Raw genomic sequence first — 23,069 nt, 5'->3', positions numbered from 1 at the left:
AACAATGAAAGTTTAAAAGAGACTTACAAGGGAAGACATGCTCAGATTCTAGATTAATTTGGAATCCAGGTATTGGCTGCTATATTTGGAGTCACTGCAGAGTTGACATGTGTAATGGCTTGAGGACAAGCCATTTTTTGGGAGTACTACTGCAGTACAACTTACCATCCATCAATTAGAATCTTCCACTTTAAGCATTGTATGGCTATGATGCAACTTCTTTTGTAGATCAGATCTCATTGATAGTAGAGTACCTAGTGCTCAAGATTTGACTCACCAAATGAAAGATATTCAGGAAGCCAATTAAGAGAACTTCCAACAAGTCCAAAGTGGGCAGAAGTTGTATGCAGATGGACATCGAACAGAGAAAGCATTTAAGAGGATAATTTGGTGCTTCTAAAGTTGTAGCTTTTAGACAATTATCTATGCAGGGAAGTGCAAAAGGGAGGCTTACACCATATTTCTATGGCACTTACCAAACGATTAAAAAAGTGGGACAAGTTGATTATGAATTAGAATTACCTCCCGACAATAGCATTCACTATATTTTCCATGTTTCACACTTGAAAAAAGCTCTTGGACAATAGATCAACCTGTCCAAGGAATTCCCTTCACTAGTTTCTAAAGGAAAATTGATACTTGAACCCGTTTTGGATGTAAGGATAAAGAGAAAGCATAGTAAAGCTATTCCTAAATACTTAATCAAGTGTAAGGGACTACCACTAGAAGATGCTATCTGGGAAGGAGTTGAAATCTTCAAATGCCCTAACCTGAAATTGACTGAGTTCAACCAATTAGGGGATGGGAGGATTTTGATGAACCCATAAATTTGAGGCCACCTAATCTGGATGACAGTACTATTTGCCAACTATAAAAAAAAATTTCCTTATAGAAAAATCATGAAAATATCATATTGGTGCCAGCCGTGTGGTCTTATATTGTATAGGAAGATACTAATCAGATTTGTTCAAACTTCTTGAAGAAGCCTAGTTTTTTTTCTTGTAGTGACACTATGAATGCATGAAGGATTCATGTATCAAATTCAAGTCTATCAACCAATGACCACCCATTCCCTACATATAGATGCCACATTTGATTTATCTTAGTACTCAATTTATATAACATGGGTTGTTAAGCTTTTACACATATCTTTAATTACTCACTTCACACATAATCTCCCATCCTTGTTCCTGTTTGATATCATACCTTCTCTATTAAAACTTCTTCGTTGCAATCTCATATTATATGATCATGTCTTATCTTTTAATTTGGAATATGACAGAGAGGTGCAAAAGGTTAGAGTAGCTTAAATCATTGAATGAGATGCTCTGAGATATCCCATTCACCATCTTCAATAAAAATAAACCCAACTTCTATATATAATTTTGATTCATTTGTAGACCATGCATTGTGATCTTAATGTTGGAGAAAAAATAAAGGATATCAGGCTCCAATGTAGTGTGTCTATAATGATGGGCTTTGATTATTCCTTTGGAGTCTGCTAGCACCTGTATAGATATAGAATTGATTATGAACAGATTTCTTCGTATTTTACATGTCGTATATCCACAACTAAAATCCCTATCTCTACGACTCATCGAGAAAATTGGATAGGTTAGTAATGGAGGTGGTAATGGCTGTAATGGAAATACTTCTGGAGCCTAACCAACTCAAAGACCCAAAAAATGGAGCTCTAGTATTGCTTTGTAATGAAATGAAATCTGCCTAAATGGGACCAACTTACACCATCCCTCCTTCTCAGATGTAAATATATTGTCTGCAAAAACCATAGAATTGATTGCTTTTCATTCCCGTACGTCAAGAGATCCACTTTGTGGCATTTTGATACATGTCTTTCGAATGTTCGATTAAAATTTTATTTCAGTTTAGTGACAAAATACACACATGTACTCTGCTAGAATTGTTCCTCACGAGTATTATTATCTTTGATGCCTCCATATCATAGGATTTGTCATTGCTACATTCTTTGTTCTGTCATTAATTAAACTTCATAGCATCTTTTCATCGTCACTGCATATCATTACTTTGATGATTGCTCACAAGTCACAATAGATGGGCCTCTGTATTAAATCTTTAAACAAACTATTACTTATCATTAATTTCTATTTATGTTTTTCTGATATTGTATATATTTTCAACCAGTGTTCCTTAGTTTTTATTCAAATATTTTAGATCATTGTTCTAGATGATGCCTGATAATCATATACCTATTATCTTTTGAAGCCTCTTATTTTCATGTACTTACACATAGCAAAGTAGTCACGAAACTCCATGTCCACTCACAATAGAGTATGAGGCCAGAGTATGAGGTAAAGCATATAAACTTTCCTATTTCTGAGTTTCCAGTTTCATTCTCTGATATGCATGTAGATTATATTACTCCCTCAATCTTGAGATACAAATGACTAGGATGTGATCATGAAGTTATTGGTATCTATGTAATACATTAAGTACACAATCATATTTTTTTATATATAAATTCATCAATATGCTTTGCCGTCTTTTTGTTGACATCAATGACAAAGATCAACAATATCATGAATGCCCTTGACATCCTTACTACTTCATCAAGTCTCCAATATTATCTCTCAAATAGAGCCAAAAAATTTGGGCACCATCACCTTTAATCAATGGTCTCCTTAAGTATGATGAGGATTCCCTTGTTATGGATCCTTCCCGTTCTCTATGTGTCCACAAATATAGAGTCTCTGGCACCACAATGCCATATAAGACCTGCACGATGCATCATCTTGCAAGCCCAGTGGCCACAAAAATTTTGGCGGCTTGTCTAATTATATATGCTCCACTACTATCCACCTTGGTTAGATCATTTCCAGAGAATGCCCCTCCTCCATGAGCTCCCCAACCTCCATATCTGTCAATGAATGGGGTTCTATCAGAAACTTTCCTGATGGATTCAAGTGGAAGATAGCATTCTCATCCAGGTACTTATCTGGGATCATCGGTTTAATGACATGCTCCTTGAGATCTGCCACAATCTAGTCATTGGTGACAGTTTTGTCATGCTGAGTGGAGATAAGAACGGTGTGCTCAACATTCAAGAACCATGACACCTCCTTTCTTTATGTAGAAAATGGTGACCTAGGTCTTACCATCATGTGTCAACCAAGGGTAAGTACCATATTGTCTGACCTCTGTCAACTTGGCACCCATCTTGGTAGCCAAAATATTAGTGAGAGGCATGAGCTTGAGCATCTCATCAGTTGCATAGCCAAACATGTGACCATAGTCACAAGCTCTAGTTTCTTTGGGCCTCTTGGTAAGATGTCTGTGTATACCCTAGGTAATATCAGAGCTCTACTACTTAATGTTCATTAGCACCTTGTAGTTATCAGCATCCAGATCAACATTGTGGATAGCTGGTGTGTACAGAGCCCATATCTAAGGTTCCTCACTATGGTTTTAACTTTGATTCTGATTAGGTAACAGCTCACTGATATGAACTGTACATCTTGAACTAAGTGTAAATCACCATAATAATCCATCTTTGCTATGATTTGTACGATCATCTACATATGGAGCTATACTGTTGATAATGCTCAGATGCGAAGGTTAGTTAAATTTAAGAATGAAGCACAATAAATTATTCAATATAACACCAGATGCACAAAATATTCAGTTAAGTTCAAGGAGACCAATAAGACCAATAGAGTCTTTTTAATCCTTATATATGGTTAAATATGGAAATATGCACATATTAAAGTTGTCTGTTTTAAATATGCCTGTCTGCTGTCTTACAAAAAACATCTTGATTCCACACATGATATGCACAATCCTATTAAACTTCTAATCATTGCACATCTCATAATTCATGTAGGAGGTAAACTCACATGGTTTAAGTATGCTAATTGCATAATAAAGTATATATTTTGGATTTATTTTTTGAAATCCTAGATATGATCAGGAGTGCCTTTGAAGATTATGAAAATGAAAGAATTCCACAAGCCTCTATTTTTGATGAAAAATCTCCCTCCCTCGGTGTTAAATCAACTAATGCATTCTATAATTGTTTGTATATTGTTGTTCTAGAAGGCTGAATATTGTAAGTGATTATAGTCTGATCAATTTCTTTTATAGTTGTTTTTTCCTATAGATAAGCTCTTCATTTCAATGAATATATTTTATAGACTTACTAGCCATAAGATAGATTTTATTTGTGCTTTTCTATGTATCAATCAAATTAGAAAAATTGAGCTTCTTATTCAACCAAAATAATATATTCTTAAGAATTTCTTATTTTGAAACCATCAATCTATTCTCTAGTGTTTCAGGTCTAATGGAATGCATAAGCAACCATCAAAGTTAGGCAACTATTGCTTGCAAGGTAAGTAAAACACAATGTATATTCATCCCACTCATTGGCATACTATTGGCTCTGAATATTAGTGCATTTTTAAATTGTGGAATGGCAGGTAGTGTGCATCTGCATACTTGAAATTGGATGGGTATGTTATAATAAAAGTTGGAGCATTTGTTGTGAAGATGAACAATTTAAAGCTATAGGATTTGCCCTTTGTTTTACCTACATAAGGATAGTATGGAATAATAACCATGGGGCACATTACCACAACTGCCAGAAGAGAAAGATATTTCATTGTTGGGTCAGTTTTTTTGCATTTCATTCATTTTTCTTATGTCTATGTGATTCATACATAAATATAGTGCACCAATTGGTATTTGAAACAATAAGTTTCAAGATCCAAATTAAGTTGAGTATTGAAGTATATGGTGTTAAAATTTCTGCTCAAATGGATGGGAATATTTTCCCCTCCAATCAAATTTCATTAAGTTAGGAAACATTTGAGATTGCACCATGTCTGTAATCATAGTTTTTTACTTTGTTGTATATCTACTTTGTTTGTTGTTATCAATTAAACTATACACATTGCACATTAATGTCTATCTTCCAACATCTAAATGTGATGAATGCTATTATCAATTAAACTATTCACATTGCACATTAATGTCTAACTTCCAACATCTAAATGTGATGAATGTTTTAATGATATCATCAGGTCTCCAGCTGCATCCCATATTTGGCAAAAGATGATTTATACTACCTCCAAAGACAGACTTAGAAGGGAGCTTGATGGTGTTCACTATGAGTTGCAGGCCGTAGACCTCACTAAGATGGACATTCATGTCATTAGGGACAGTGCCAATTAGATTGCAGTAAAAGTGCAGGAATTTTCAGATCTCATGAGCTTATAAAAAGAGTAAAATATCACTCCAAAACTCTACAGAAGAAATCTCCTTATCATTTTCTTCATAAAAATGTGTATTTAAAGCAAGGATCTTTTGTACTACACCATTAAACTTGTTGGTCGTGTAATATGAAGGTGTTTGGGTTAGTTTAGGGACTTCACTATGAGGCTATAGAGTTAAGGGAAGTCATTGCAGTGGATATCTAATATACAAGAGCTACTTTATTGATTGTGGTGGAGCAACTCCCACATCATTTTGTAAGAAAAGCATTGGAAATAAACTAATTAATATGAATTTTTCTTGTGAATTAAGTTTGTTATGCTACATTGTTGAGTATCTTGTAAGAACTATTGAAAATAATTATAGTTAATATTTGTATTATTAAACAATAGATGTAGAGATTGTAAGAAAAAAATATTTTTAATAGATTTCTTTAATAATGTCTCTTAGAGACAATAGTTGGATGTAAATATGTATTGTCCCTATGGAGACAATAGTTGGGATTGAAGTAAATTGTCTTTGTAGAGACAAAATTACTTTTGTTCATATTGTCTTATAGAGACAATACTTTACGACGATTTCTAAGACACTCGATTAAAGACAAGATGGGAGAAGATACATAACTTTTGTATTGTCTCAGATAGAGACAATTGATTAAGGAATTATCTTAACAAATGTCTTTATACCCCCTCCATGTTGTAGTGAACAGATCCAGATATACCTTGATAAACTTTCATCATAAAATAGTTCACCAACCACCAAAGCGAGGAAATATTATTTGAACATAGAAATTATTCTTCCTGTACACCCAACCACGTGTAAGTAAAATATTTCTAGACTTGTAAACACTTTCTAAATCGTAATCATTCCTTTTCCTGGATACAGATTTATAGTTTTTTTAACCGGACACCCAATAAGTCATTTGAAATTAAAAGGTTATCGAGGCCTTTTGATCTTTCAAAACTCCCCCTTTAACAATACCTAGCAGCTAGGCTTGCGCAGGCGCTTGAATCTAACCGATCACTCAAACTTAAAATCTATTCATTCATATATTCTTTTCCCTCCAAAGAAGTCCATTTAACCTCTATAAAAGTAAAAATATATATGATTATAGTTATTTAATTATATTTTTTTAACTAATACTTTTGAAAAGCTAAAAACTATAATTTATACAAACTTTTCAAAATAATAGGATTATAGATTTTGAATCAATTCTTTTAGGCATCCACCAAAATAGATTATACTGAAACGTAAGAAGCAATAGTCTCATGATGGTGGATCGGATATGGTTAAAATGAATGAAGAAATATCGTGATGTAAAAGAACTGCATCATCATTCACTTTGTGGATGGACAACTAATTAATCATAGAAGTACAATTTCAGCAATTTGCAGTATTTTCTAACCCCTTCCCATTGCTGGTTGAACACCTCTTCAGAAGGGCATTGCATACTATACGCTTGGCTTGTCGCATGGAAAAGGGTTCTACATTTGGCTCCACGATGATGTGACAAGAAGGTTAAAACAAAGTACAAGTTCAAAATATATGTGAATCACGAGTGTAAAAATATCAAAGTGAAGCAATACAATATTAATTAATTACTGATTGCTTTGTCTTCTAAGAACAGTATTATAAAGATTGGGGGTTATGGTGAAGCCACTGGGGCATATTAGTGGTGTAGAAAATACTAAAGGCGACAATAGTAGATAAGCTAGATTATACGAAGCATATTCTTCAATCTTCCTCCCAGCACATGAGCTACCGCTATTTGCCAGCCTTAAACATAAATATTAAGGAGAGAACTAAGCTTGGAAGAAACATAAATATTAAGAAGAGAACCATGATTATTTAATACTTTTACTTTTAGAATGAAATTTTTGTATGTGACTTAGTCCAACTGGAATGTTTATTTAATATTTTTAACCTTAGAATGAAATTTTTGTATGTGACTTAGTCCAACTAGAATGTTTATTTAATATTTTTAATCTTAGAATGAAATTTTTGTATGTGACATAATCCAACTGGAATCTGATGTCTTGACAACTAATTTTGAACCATTAAATTTTGTTTCCAAGCGCACAATCATGGTTTCTGCATATATGCTTCTTGAAAACTATAAGTTATGAATATTTTACACTCAAAAGATGTTGTGAACCATAATGAGCATAACCGTTAGAAAACATTCAATGTTTGATGGATGAGCATAACCATTACGGTAAGTTCTTGTGATAGGCATTAAAATAGTTAAGCCTTTATTGGAAGAAGAAACTGGATGTATTCCTTGTTTCAAGCATACACTTTTGGAGACAAAAACGCATAGATATCCCAATCTTTGCGAAAAAATCTTATGACTCGTACAATTATCACTGCCATATGAGTTTGTATATGAATAATCATACTTTATGATCTCAATATTTGATACCTTCAGAAAACAACATAATCTATATATATCTTTTAACTGTCATCCTCAAGCATATAAAAATGGAGTGCCCGTTAGAGTTACAAAAAGGAATACAAAAGTTGAAGCTAGTACTGATTCAGAATATCCATTGCATAAAAAGAATCCATACTGTCTCCTATTAATCATAGGAAAAACCAAAAAACCGTCACCTCATAAGGCAGAGCATTCGACAAAAGATGGGAAACATGAATCCAGCACAAATAAATTCTTGTCTTTTTCTATATGATAGTGGAATGATGTATAGAGCATTGCGATAGAATCTGAAGCGTTCACCACCCCCTCCGTCCTACAATGTTCTCGTAACAATTAAAATTTCAATGCTTACCTTTAAATCTATTGGGATAGGCAGTGCCTAATCTTGGCTTGCACCTATGTGTGACCCTGCACAATCTGGTAGAGAAGAAACATTAAGAGCAGCCAGGGTATTTGCACTCTCCCCACTGGGACCTGCCTAGCTTGCAAATGTCTCAGCCCCAATGAGAGCTTCGTCGCCAACTTCACAACCAGCGTCAACCAGCATAGCTTTGTACTTCTTGGCAAGATGAAAACCAGACCTCAAACTGCGCAATTTACCTTTGAGATATCTCTCAAGCTCATTACGAACTGAATCATCTGCACAAAATCTGTCTTTGTGTTCCTGGATGACTGAATCCTCATACCTCCTAACTGCACCCATAACATTAATCTCATTAAAGGCAGGGAGAGGGAGACTTTTTTGCTGATGCTCTTTAAGGTATCTCTCCCAGCACTGCCTTGAAATCTGTTCTTGATACAGGGGCTTATAACGTCCTGCAACATTGTAAATTCTTTTCCTCTCATCTTCATAATGTTTAATTCCTTTCTCAATGACCTTGATCTTTGCCTCCATCTTCGATCTGAGATCGGAAATCTTGTTCATAGCATCCATCTTGTATGAAGAGACATCTTCATCAAGATCATGCAGTTGGAGATTGAAGATGGAGACCCAAGGGGAATCCTGAGGGGTGACAGAGTAACATACTCTTTTCCATAAATTCTCTATCTTAGTATCCCCTTCAATAGCATGTTTGCGTTTTTTGTCGGTGTGTGAGCCAGCAAGATCAATAGCATTTTTCCCATCTTCGGTCTCACACCATCTAGCAAGCTCAACTGCATCCTTGACATCCCAATTGTTAACGTCTGAAATCACCTTTTTTGACTGGGCTTCTACTACCAATTCGCTGAGGATGCCCTGATGAGCACAGGATTTGAGAATGCCGCATTCCCTAGCAACTTGATCCATGGAAAAGCCTTCGGAATACATTGCTTCCTCAAAGTTTTCCTTAAACCGAATCTTATTGGCGAGGAGGACCTTTACCAATTTTTTGAAAAACACCTCTGGAAGGTCGTCCATATCAACCAAACTAAAAGCTTCTGATGAACGCACCTGACGAAAAGGATCTGCAAAAACTTTGCAAACTCATAATTTGGATATTTTTAAAATGAAATTTCATTCTAGACCATGACAATTCAAATGAGAATTAAGTTGTATGTAGTTTAAAAAACAATTGAAATTAGAATTCTTAATTTGTAGAATACCAAATGGTAAAATAGAAAATAAGTATAACAAATCCAGATTTACCTTGATAAACTTTCATCTGTACAAGAAAAAAAGTCACCAACCACCAAGGTGAAGAAATATTATTTGAATACAAAAAATATTCTTCCTCTATGCCCGAACACCTGTAAACAAAATAGCTCTAGACATGAAAAACTCTTTAAGTCGGAATAATCCCTTTCCCCAGATATAGATTTATAGCTGTCTAAACTGGACACCCAATAAGTCATTGGAAATTAAAAGGTTATCGAGGCCTTTTGATCTTCTGAAACTCTCCCTTTAACAATGCCTGACAGCTGGGCTTAAAAAGGCACTTAAATATTAACCAATCGCGCAAACTGTAAAAGAAATGTGATCCGATTGCAAGATATCCACGATCTCGGTTTTTTAAAGAAACTTCTGTTGAATTACCATTCTAATCGGCAACTGGCTATATGGCCGAATTTTTGGGGACACCCTAATCTCTATGCAAAATGTATAAAAACAAAATAAAGTCGAATCTTTTTAAGAAATTGTAGTGTTTTTTTCATTTTTTATAGTTGTTTTCACTATAAAGTATGCAGATCAAATCAAATGCTAATTTTTTTTTAAAAATCTATGATATTTTTCGATTACAGTTTGCAGGGAGGTCCAAATTTTTGCAGCCGTCTAATGCAGAGCTCTCCGAGGCACATTACATTATCTCTCTGTAGTGATTCGACAAGTAGTTGCGTTCTATGTTTATATTATACCGTAAATTTAAAATTCAATAAAATATATTAGTATTTTGATTTTAAATATTTACGCCAAGTGCGCCGAAGGCGTACCTCACTTTTTGAAATTGACGGTTTGCAGCGTACAAGGGGAGTGCAAGACGATTGAAGGTGTATAGTCCGTTGATTTATTCCCTCACTCTATGACCATTTGTTTGGAGCGAACGCCTTTTTCGGACCTACTTTTCTTTATTCTAAATCGTTGAAACTGCTTCTCACGCCAGTTTTCACCGTGAGCCATCGATATTAGTGAGCGTCCCCATTGGTATGTGAAGGAGAACTTGGTTCATGTCGAATGGAAATAATGTATCCCAAATGCGAGAGAGGCTTTGGTTCAGAACAAGCCCAAAACTCAGGCTACTGTACAAATTCAACTTGAGACGAAGCTCAACACGACACCGTTTCATTCCCTTCTTTGCACCAACCATAGTTTTCCTTTGATTATGCGCAATTGCTAAAATTGAAATGGCTGAGAATAATTTCACACAGAAAAAATGATATTAATACTCGCAGTCACGTAGACATTTCTTACTGGTTCAATGCCATACTTCTTTAACTATAAGTTAAAATTTCACCTCCATCCTTTTCATGGGTGCCTTTGCATGGTATTAAACATTTTGTCAAACTTACCATTCCATTTGCATTCATTACATTCATGATCTGGTATACTACTTTAATCTATTAGGATTTGAAATACAAAAATCACTTGCTTTCATTGAAGCCAATCTTCTTCTAATTTAGATCATGATTTTCTTTTCCTCAATGGAGTTCCTGTAATGACGAAAAAGAATTAGAAAAAGATAAGGCTCTGTACAATAACTTATTTAGAGAGATGTTCAATCTATTTCTAAGTTAGACCATGATTTTCTTTCCCTCAAAAAATTTCTTTAATGATAAAAAAGAATTAGAAAAAGATAAGACTTTGTACAATAACTTATTTAGAAAGAAGATTGTCATTTGTAGAAACAAAAAAAGTTTACTTTTTCCTTTTAAAAATATTTATGAAAAGGATTTCGATTTTATAATATGAATTGATTTTGAAAAGAAATTTAAAGGTTTGTTTATCTATTTTAAAAAGAAATTTATGTTTTATTTATATGTTTTTAAATATATTATTTTTATAATTTTTAAAAATTATGTATTATTTTTAAAAAATATTTAAGTTATGATTTTTGTACGATTTTTCAATCAAAGTTATAGCTCAATTGAAAAATCTATAAACTAAAATGTTTAAAAGTAAAATCTAAAATTAGGATAACTTATATGTATTTTTAAATTCTCATAATTATTTAGTTTTAATTTATTTCAAACAAATAGTTAAATATAATCAAATTGCTAATAGTTTGTACTTTAATATTCTTAATTAATATTAGGTATAGGATTATTTATTTTATGATAGTTATCAATTTCATAGATTATTATTCATTATTAGATATTCAAGAAAATTTATTAAATAATAAATATATGTTGGATAGTATCATGGTTAGAGTTAGTATTTAATTATGGGCAGTACACATGGTTAGAATTATGATTATGTTGTAGGGTTTATATTAACAAGTATAACTAAAATATGGTTAGGATTAATGTTCACATCATCATTACTATTGTCATTGGGGTTATGATCAAGTCACATCATCATTACTACTATCACTAGGTTATGGTTAAGCCTTGGAATTATGATTATGGTTGTAATTCTCGCTAGGGTTAGAGTTTTAATTAAGGTTAGAATTGTAAGGTTAAGAGAATAGTTTTAATTTCTACCATGGTTAGGGTTATGATTGGGTTTAGAATTCAAGGTATGATCTTGTTTAGAATTATTATTAGTGCTTTGGTTTGCGTTAAAGTAATGGTTTTAAGGTTTTCAATAGAGTTAAGTGTAAGAAGTATAGTTAAGGTAAGGGGTTACATAATGGTCACTAATATTGTGGGAGTTAGGAGTTTGATTAGGGTTGGGTAGCTTATAATTGAGGTTAGATTTAGGAATAGGTGAATTTATGGTTAGATTTAGGGTCTTTATTACTAATATACTTGTTGGTGTTTGAAACTACTAAACAACAAAATGCTTAATACTAGAATGATAACACTCATATAACCTAAGGATTAGCCAATTTCTATAATCAATTACACAAGTAAACGATTTGGACCCAACTTCAACAAAACCAAGGATGGTTTCCTACTCTTTAGGCTCTACAAAACCAAGGTGGGTATACCTAGGGATGGTTCTAATGCAAATTGTTATATGAAAATTATCTTAGTTTCATTCTGGTTCTCATCTCTTATCTTTAGGCACATACATAGTTTATTAATTTCCTTAATGCTTTCAAGTTTATATGCATCCCTCATAAGCATATTTGGTCATAATTCTCCTATATTTTGCAAGTATTTCTAGAAATAGCAGCTACTTAAGACTCAAAAACTAAATGTAAATGAGTGGTGATCAACATTATAACCTTGAACAAAATGGAGATTAGTAAACTATGTATGTGCCTAAAGATAAGAGATGAGAATTTGAATGAAACTAAGACAATTTTCATATAGTAGTTTGCATTAGAACCATCCCTAGGTATACCCACCTTGGTTTTGTAGAGCCTAAAGAGTAGGAAACCATCTTTGGTTTTGTTGAAGTTGGGTCCAAATGGTTTACTTATGTAATTGATTATAGAAATTGGCTAATACTTAGGTTATATGAGTGTTATCATTTTGGTATTGAGAATTTTGTTGTTTATTAGTTTCAAACACCAACAAAATGGTGACTCTGCTAGTGACAAGTGACAGTATTACAATTGTCAAATCCTTTGGGAGTTACTTGTGGTTTTAGTGGAATTCTCTAGTGACAAACCTTGAGAATTTAAAAAAGAAAAGGAGAACAAACCCCACACCACAAATGTACATTGACATGTATGGTCCTTGCAAAGGTGTCTTATCCATTAAGAAAGAGTTACAATGTCAAAAAACAAATTTTGATTGGTTGCACTCTATTCATCCATTTCTTCCTTGATAATCCCGTGATATTTTGTTAGATCAATAAGATTATTGCATTACTTTTCCCTAGGTGGGTTGCGACTCATAAAGGTTTTAATTGGTGTCAAATTTAAGGACATTTTAGATCATGGGAAGTGTGAAAAACACGTGGGCAAATGTGAAGAAAAATCGAGCTATTAAGTTACAGACCAATCTTTCTCCTAGAGCAAAGAAAAATTGGGTTGTGAAAGGAGATCAGATGTAGAAGGGAAATTGTTCCCAGGAGAAAATGGCAAGGAAAAATAACACCTACCTTTCTGCTACTAAAAAGGAACCTTTTTGCAAGGGTCCTAGATCTCATCCTAGTTTATCTGATGATGATTTCTATAGTACTCCTAAAATGATATGTCAAGAAAAAGTTGTACAACCACATGCATTTAGTCTAGAGGATAGGACTAGTAACAACCTTTTCTAGCATAGCACAAACTCTTTCATTTCAGATTACTCTCCTAAAATGGAAAGACCAAAACATTTAGAGTCTGAAAGTTTCAAAACATTTAGAGTCTGAAAGTTTCAATGATGAGAAGACCTTTGGTTCTGAGTTTACTATACCTGACCTTGATGAGAATGTATCTCATTGAGCAAGAGGCTATTGATAGGAAATTTTTGAAGGAAAGGGAGGAAAAGATCATGAAGGTTTATGAAGAAAAGAAAACATTACTTAGGAAAATTGCTACCCTAAAGAAGAAAACTGAAATAGCAGCTAATGCATGGTAGCCAAAGATTATAGGTCAAGTTGAACAGCTTAAAATACAAGAATAAAAGCTATTGGAAACTCAGAATATGAACCTAGAAGGACCTGCAATACAACAGATTAAGAACTATAGTGCCCTAGAAGTTAACAACAACAAAGAAAAAGATGTAGGGCATGTTGTTGAGGCTAAAGATAAAGGGAAACAAAAGGGGATGGGTGTTAAAATTAATCAACTAGCAAAGATTGTTCAGATCCATGATTCCATGTCCCTTTTTGATATTGAATTGGAGAAGAAAAGGAAAGAAAATGATGCTTTGGCTAAGAAGTTGGAAATTGCAGAAAATGATGCAGCCATAGCTGAAATGAACAACAAGATTAAATTCTTGGAGAATGCTAGGAGGCAATTTGTAGTTATGCCCAAAGATGATGGTGGATCTAATGATGCAAATCAAAATACTACTAAGGTACCTATTCCTTTCTTATCCTCATCTTCACGTAAAGTAGATCTTGACAAATCTGTTGGTGATGCTAGTGCTAGTAATACTGTGGGTAACACTAGGAAAGATATTGACCATCATCCTAAGATTGATTTACAAAGAAGGCCTATCTAGTTAGAGGGTTATAGGAAAATATGTTTTGATGGAATCCTTGGTTACCCTAACCCCATCCCACAAGAGATAAGGAAAAGGTTTCCTAAGTTTTCTGGGAATAATGCTATCACTTGTGAAGACCATTTGAGGAGTTTTCTTGATATGATGAGTGATTATGAGGTTGAGGCCGATGATGTTATTATAAAATTGTTCATTCAATCATTAACTAAAGATGCTAGAGAATGGTTCAAGAGACTTCTTGAATTATCTATTGTTGATTGGAAGGATATTGAGTAGTGTTTCAAAGAGCAATATGGTGACAAGTAGAATCAAAGCTATATCCTAAGTGAATTCATAATATTAAGAGGTTACCTAATGAATCTGTCACTGAATTTAATAATAGGTTCCAAAAAAGAATGTATAAGATCATGCAAGCCATGAGAGTTGATGACAAGATTTGTTTGATTACTTATTTGAATCTTTTGAAAGCAAAATTGCATACTTGCTTAGGGATAAAGAACCTAGGACTTTGAGAGATGCTTTTAGAATTGCTATAAATGAGGAAAACAATTTGAGAATTTTAGGAAGGCTGGAAAATAAAAGAGATGACTCCATATTGTTTGGAAATAAGGGAAATAGAAAGGAGGATAACAAAGGTGGAGGTGGAAAAAAGCAAGAGCCTAGTGAGATAAGTCAAGTTCTAAATGCTATAAAGAATCTAAATATCCCTTAGGTAAAAAATGATAGGAATCTCACTAAAAATAGGATCCCTTACCAGTCAAATTTCAATTGACCAAATAGGTTGCAAAATTTCCCTTATACTACCACCTGGAAAGATGGTCAGCCTAATGTCCCTCCCCCAAGAATACTAACAACAAGGTCACCCTTGATCCTTTGTCTAAAAACTCTATAAATTTAGTAGATGATCCTGAATTGATTGTTGAACCTATATGGTGCTTTGTGTGTCAATTACCTCATGCCCCTAAATCTTGTGTAGTAGCCTTGTCTTTCCCTAGAAATCAGAGTGTAGTTGAAAAATGTCAAATAGTTTCATGAATTTTTTTGATTTTGAGATCATTTGAATAAGGTTCAATTGATTGAATGCTATCTAGATGGGTTGTGTATTGGTTATATTGTTTCTTTTAATTCAATGGATTATTTAAATGTTTCAATAGATCAGTAGAATTCATGAGTTTATGAAAAGGATATCACATAAGAATGGAAATAGGTGATTACAGTTGATAAATTCAATTACAAGTTAATTGAAAAAGTTCTCCTACCAATAGTTAACTTTTTGTTTCCAATGGATAAGGTACTAGTCATGTAAATCAGAGATGGCTGAGAGTAAATTTTGCTTCTACATGACAAAACAATTATAATTTGAAAGTCATTTTCACTCTATTTTGTTCAAGGTTATAATACTGGTTACCACTCATTTACATTTAGTTTCTGAGTCGTAGGTAGCTACTATTTCTAGAAATACTTGTAAGCTATAGGAGAATTATGACTAGATCTTCTTATGAGGGATGCATATAAACTTGAAAGCATTAAGGAAATTAGTAAATTGTGTATGTGCCTAAAGATAAGAGATGAGAATCAGAATGAAACTAAGATAATTTTCATACAATAGTTTGCAATAGAACCATCCCTAGGTATACCCACCTTGGTTTTGGAGAGCTTAACGAGTAGGAAACCCTCCTTGGTTTTGTTGAAGTTGGGTCCAAATGTTTTACTTATGTAATTGATTATAGAAATTGGCTAATCATTAGGTTATATGAGTGTTATCATTTTGGTATTGAGTATTTTGTTGTTCAGTAGTTTCAAACACCAACAATACTAAGGCTAAAGGTTTACGTTTATATCATTACTCTAGAGTTAGGGTTGTATTTATAGTTTGAGTTATGAGCTCTTGCATGATTATGATTATGTTATAAGTATATGCAAAATATTTTTCTCTAAACCTTCAATATTTCTTCAGCATACCTATTACACCCTAAGGTGCTAGTTAATTTATTGTTGTACTATTTTTTATTTAAATAAATAATTTTATATTATATTATTTAATTTATACTAATTACAATTGCAATTTAAATATTACTTATAATATTTAAATATTAAGAAATAAAAATTATTTATTTAAAATAACTATAAATAAATATCTATTATGCATATAAGTCTAAACATTCATAAACAAATGAAAATTTTATTAATACTTTTTAAAATAAATATATTTATTAGTTCTAAATTCTAATGAATATGTATTTTTTCATTTGATTGTTTTTTAGGGGACTACATGTATTGAAAGGATATTATAATATTTTTTATATTGAAAATAAATAAAATTAATATTTTAAAAATTATTTTAAGTTCTTTAAATATTAATTTTTATAGTATCCATTATCAAAACTACAATTATCATTATTTTGAAATGTAAAATTAATTGATGTGATGATGGAAGAAATATTAGATCATGAGAAAAAAATTAAATATGGAAGGAAAATGAAGATGGAAGAAAATATATTTTTTTCCAAATATGGAAAATATATTCAACATTTATTTGACAATCTATATGCTATTGAAGTGACAATTAAAATAGAATGTATATAGACTTTGCACAAGAGAAAGGATTTGACATTTTGGGAAGAAAAGTGGAAAGAAACAAACTACATGTTCGTTTCATGTAGACCTACTACCAACTAGACCTCCAAGTTTCTTCTTTTTGTAAAAGATTTCACTTTATTTATATCTAATTTCTTATGATCTCTCAAGATGGTTTTAGTACTCTGGGCTAGATCTAATTATTTATGTCTTCGCACTATTTCCTTTTATCCTAAATTATATGATTTGCTACTTTGGTTTAAATCATTTAATTTCTTTCTATCTAATCACATTGTTGTTGTTTCTAAATTTTTTATTAATTTTATTCTTTTGAGTTAATGTTGAAATATAATTATATAGATTGATGCCTATTTTCTATTGAGATGTAGACTCACTCTTATCTTTAACCTTAATGTATAACCCATATGAGACAATTTTTTTGATCAACATTAGAATGAACCTATCAACTTATTCAACCTTCAATGTCTTCAATTACCACGTAACATCAAAATCAATCTCATTGAGTTTAACTTTTTCTTAGAGAGGGTAATAATACAAAATAAGCATGGACAACAACTTCAAATACAATTTTGATGATCAAACTGCCATGTAATGCAAATAATCTTCTCTACATAAATACTTGAAAGATAGATTTTATTCACTTTGCATAAAAATAACAAAAAAACTAATTAAATCAAAGATTTTATAATTTTCATAGAAATAAAGCATTGGTTGTATATTGGTAAGTTAAATTTATCTATATTTGATTAAGTTTGATAGTTCCCTTTATTACAAAATGGCATGCCTTCTATATTGGAAGTATCAAAATATGAAAAGATATATCTTCTGTCTTTAGATTAATACACATTTTCAAATAAAATATCATGTCTCTACTGGGTATCAGGAGATAACTAGACAATTATTTGGGGATGCTGAGGTCCCTTGGGGGAAGCAAGTTTGGAATAAAGTTTCTTGGTCCAAGTGCAATTTTTTCATGTGTCTAGTGGCTCACAACCGTTATCTTACCTAGGATAATCTTTGTAAACGTGGATTTCAGGGCCCCTCTTATTGTGTTTTGTGTGGTAATGGAGAGAGGTCTATCTCCCATCTGTTCTTCCATTGCTTCTATTCTACTCAGATATGGCACCTTTGGTAGAGCGCTTGGGGTTGCTCTTGTCGGCATGCTTCCTCTTTGCTTGAGTTCTGGGCCCGCTTGGGTACTGCTCCCTCCAAGTCTTCTTTTCTCCATGCTGCTTGGATTGTTGGCCCATCTTTCATGCTTTGGCATATCTGGTTGGAGAGGAATCGTTGCATATTCCAAGATGTTCGGCTTGGTGTTTTGCATCTTTGGTGGAAAATATCACATTCTCTTCAGGAAACTATTCTTGTGAAGTGTGAGCTTGATGGGGGTATGGATCCAGTTGATCTTGCTATCTGTAATCACCTCAATTTTCATCTGTAGGATGGGGCTGGAGCTCATAGGTTTCCTTCTATGTCCAGGCAACTTCACCATCAGAGGAAGGGTCGGGTTAACCGGGATGGGCACCAGACTCCTCCTCCCTGTGGAGTTCTGAAAATTAACACTGATGGTTCTTCCCATGGGAATCCTGGTTTGGCTGGTATTGGTGGAGTGGCTCGTTGTAGTTCTAGGGATGTTAAATTTTTCTTCTCAGTTCATAAGGGTGATTATACTAACAATCTCATGGAAGCTCAGGCCATTTTATATGCTATGGAAAAGTGTTGCTTGCGGGGATGGAGTAAGATTATTTGTGAGTCTGATTCCCAGGTGGTGGTGAACATGCTTTATTCGCAAGAGCTTGAGGATGTTAGTTGGCAGCTGGCCACTGTTGTTAAGTAGATTCTTTTCTTCTCTTCCTCTTTTCAATTCATTAGGTTCACGTATATTCCTCGTGAATGGAATAGAACTGCTGATTGTTTAGCCAAATGGGCATCTAGTCATGATCCGGGTTGGAATATTAGGGATAGGAGGCAACTGTCCTTTGAGATGGTGCAAGAATTTGATGATCTTGTTGCTCAGGATCGAGCTCCTTGTTGAGCTCTCCTTGTTGTATTTCTTTTTGTCTTAATAAAATTTTACCCCTCTTTTTGCAAAACAATTCTTAAAAAAACCAATAAGAAGTTTTGATTAAGTGTTTCTTTCAAGAAACAAATTTACATTACCAACATGCTACGAATGTTTTGGATTCTGGTAGGAAACACAACGAGCAGCCAAAATCTTCATTGTATATTCTTCTCTATACATAATGTTTTTTATCCTTGAAATATGAGGTGCTATGTCAACTGATTCTTTAATATTTGGAATGGTGTTGTACTCATGTCCCCTATGAAGTTTGTGTACCATTAATCCAATGATATAATTTCTCTATTAGTCACAAGTCTAGTAATATAAATCATGATCCTCAACTTTCTCCATATCCTTGTTTAGTGGCATTCTCTTCAAGTGTACTTTGTGGTCCAATTTTATTAATCATTCCTTGTTGTAATTATTTATTATTGTCTAAGGTTGCAAAAGTGCCTCTATAAATATACCAAAAGGGCATGACATGTATTTTTACTCATAAAGTGCCTCTATAAATATACCAAAGGGGCATGATATGCATTGTTACTCATCCGAAAGAGGCTGAAGTTAAGATTAATTGTTTTGTGTTGTGATTAATTATTATTATGTATTAAGTATGAGTAGACTTGAACCAAAGACTTTTCAAATAAGAGGCTTAAAATTTACCATTGTCTTGTAGACACTTGCCTGGTATTGATTGATTCTTATCAATCTCATTCTTTAGTTTATTTTAAATATTTTATGCATTGTACCACTAAGAGATAGCGTCTCTGCAAGCCAAACCTATCATGTGATCCTCTTCAAAGTCAATTTTCTTTGTTGTTATCTCACCCTATGAGAAGATTGAGATTGATTGAGATTGATAAACTATCTACTATCATTTCTATTTTTGTTGTATTAATTTTTACTTACCCAAATGAAGAAATATACTTGATCCTTGTTTAACCTAGCTACTTTTATAATGAAAACTATAGTTTTCATAGTGTCATTCTTTCCTACTTGATGAATCAATATATTTTTAAATGCTTCCTCTAGGTTGAAAATAATATGCCTTCTATTCCTTGGATAGATGAACCATTGAAATAGTACCTTTTTGTATGGATCATATCATGGTCTAATGTGAATTTACTTAAAATCCCTAGGTAGTGTCATCTTGATAGGACCAATTATTTTTCCAAAGCTATAACAAATAGAGTTACTTTCATATTCTACCTAGAGTAAATGATTATCCTTGATTCATTTCAAAATTTATTTCCCCTTTTGGGGATCACTTCTCTCATTACATCATCAATATATATTTGGGTTTTTTATGGTACAATCTCCTCATTTATCATATCACAATCATCGATCCTTTCATTTGCAATATGACATGTTAGAGGTTTTGTTAATGCTAGGAAACCCTAAGAGTGGGAGGGTGGAGTGGGTGGCTTGGGAGTCATGGGCAGGGTAGGGGGGTGAATCACTAAAACCAAAAGCTTAAATAATTTTACAAATACTTTCCACAAGACATAAAATATGATGAATATATATATATATGTATGTATGTATGTATATATGTATATATGTATGTATATGTATATGTATATGTATATGTATATGTATATGTATATGTAAACATATATGTATTAGTAAATTCAATCAAACATCCATACATGAAAAAATTTAGCACTAGATTTTTTGTCATGGAAACCCTTGGTCAGAGGGAAATAAACATGATGGGAACTAGCAACCATAAATTGTAAATACTCTAGCAATAGATTTTCATGTTAAGAACTTTATGTTCTCATTAATAAGGTGTACCTAGTTAAGAATATTGATTCTTGTTAGGATCTTAAAGAAAAGATACATTGGGATCTATCTAATTAAGTGATTCAGAGAATCCTTTTGAGAGTCACCTTATCAAATGATTTAGATCTTCAAACCTTTCGAGATATTGCACACCCAATTAGGAGTGACTGCGGTGATTTAAATTTTGCATTAAGTTCTTGAAAGATCAAATAAGTTCTTGAATAATCCTCTTCTCTTGATTTAATTAAAACATATTGTATTGTTTCTACAATAACAAATATTGCACTAACCATACACTAGCTTCCACTGCACATCAATCTTTCAATCCTTTTTATATTGTGTTAAAGGTGATGGAGAAACCATAAATGTGTTACCCTTAGTTGGATCCAAAAATAATTTAATTTTCATGAGAAAGCACTAAAACCTAATTTCAACAAATTACTTTGAATTTTCAACTAACAATATAATCTTTATTGGTCAAGGAAAGCTATAGAATTATACTCTACTGGTTACTTGTCCTCCATACTATAACTATAGGTTAGGATGAAGCAACACTATGAGGGTGAATAAGCATGGTAGTATTTATACACAAATTAAGAATTTTATCACAATTCCAAATAACTAATGAAATGATAAAGTATAAAATTAAATAAGACAAGGGTAGATCACTAGAAGTGATCAAACAATTTAGCCTTGATAGAAACACTTTATTGTTGTAGTAGTGAATATTTGTGGGTGTCCTCTCCACCCCAGTTTTACCTTTAGCTTGGATGGTTTCTGGGTAACTAAATCTTTTATGAACTATGTGTTTATATTTACTTTCATGTTTATGGATGTGATGAATAGTTAAATATATTCTAGTTTATGGTTAGATGATTTATGATCTTGATATGAGGGTTAAAAGTGATTTTATTTGATTTGTTTCAAGAGATAACTTTTTTTATAGATCTTGATTCACTCCCCTCTCAATATCCTACTTTCTCAATAGATCTCAAACAATTAGTATTAGATCTTAGTTCTTTTAAAAGAAGTCTAACCAGTTGAGAGATTAGTTCTTAGAGATGGAGGCCTACAAATTGGGTAAAATCATTGAGAACTTAAAACTTGACATACATAACATATTGCAATATCTTGAAGAAACAATAGAGGTATTAAAGACATCCTTAAAGAAAAGGAAAGAGTTAGATATTTAGCACAACCAAGCACTATATCAAGAAGAATACATTAAATGACTACTTGATTATTGAAATTCATCTAAAAGTTATGCAATGATAGAAAATCTATTGAAGATGAATAACATACTAAATAAAGAGGCTAAAGGGTTAAAATGAGAGGATGAAACTCAATTAGAAAGACTAAGTGAAGTGACTAAACTAAAAAGGAAAGAAAATGAAGGAAATAAAATGGCAAAAGAAGACAAGAGACTAATGGGTACTAGACTTGATGAAAGGACATCTGGTGTAAAGAAGCCTGCAAATAATCAACTAGACATGGTAAATCAAGTGTTACTTGCAAATCAAGAGTTCAAAAGAAAAGACATGGAAACTGCAAATCTGAGATCACAAAATGATCAATTGAGGAATGCATTAAGATTTGAAAAGTAACTCGTTGAGAAAATGGAAAAACCTAATGAAGCTATACTTTGAGAAACTAATGAGAGCACCAACTTCTACAATAGGATATACCAAGAACTTTTCATCTAATGAAGATGAATAATCATCAAAGAGTGGAGAACAAAGAAATGAAAAGGCAAAGCATAAAAAACCTATATGTCATCACTATGGAAAATCAAGACATACACAAAACATCTGCAAGAGAAAGACTAGTAAGTCTAATCGTAAGCCTAAATTTGATGGATATAAATTCAATGGATATAGCTTTAACTATAATAATCATGGAAATCAAGCACATGAATGCAGGTCAAAGGCTAGTAATACAATTGTTACACATATATTTTTAAGGATATTGGTACAGTTTTCATAAGTATGGTCATAGAGCTCAAGATTGCAGATTTAAGGAAAAACCTAATTGGACAACCAAAAAGGAAAAAAATACATCCAAACAAGGTAACTCCTACAATTGGAATTACAACACATGGTACAATTTTCATTATTATTATGAATATGGACATATTGTAGAATATTTTATTAGGACACATTTCAGAGGAAAATCTAAGAGTTGGATGAAAGAAAGTTTGGTTTTCTATAGTTTTAATAAGACTGGTCACTTGAGTAGATATTGCAAAAATAGAACACCAACACC

General features: G+C 32.6%; 1 pseudogene; it reads right to left on the bottom strand.

Moving 5' to 3' along the window:
* Positions 1–2,644: 2,644 nt before the first annotated feature.
* LOC149544419 (S-adenosylmethionine synthase-like) lies at positions 2,645–8,011 on the bottom strand (annotated as a pseudogene).
* Positions 8,012–23,069: the final 15,058 nt, after the last annotated feature.

The sequence above is a fragment of the Cupressus sempervirens genome, chromosome 8 (assembly GCF_028749045.1).
Source record: "Cupressus sempervirens isolate cs-2001-9-10 chromosome 8, ASM2874904v1, whole genome shotgun sequence".
Classification (NCBI taxonomy): Eukaryota; Viridiplantae; Streptophyta; class Pinopsida; order Cupressales; family Cupressaceae; genus Cupressus; species Cupressus sempervirens.
The sequence above is the reverse complement of the archived record's forward strand: the minus strand, read 5'-3'. Positions and strand labels throughout refer to the sequence as shown.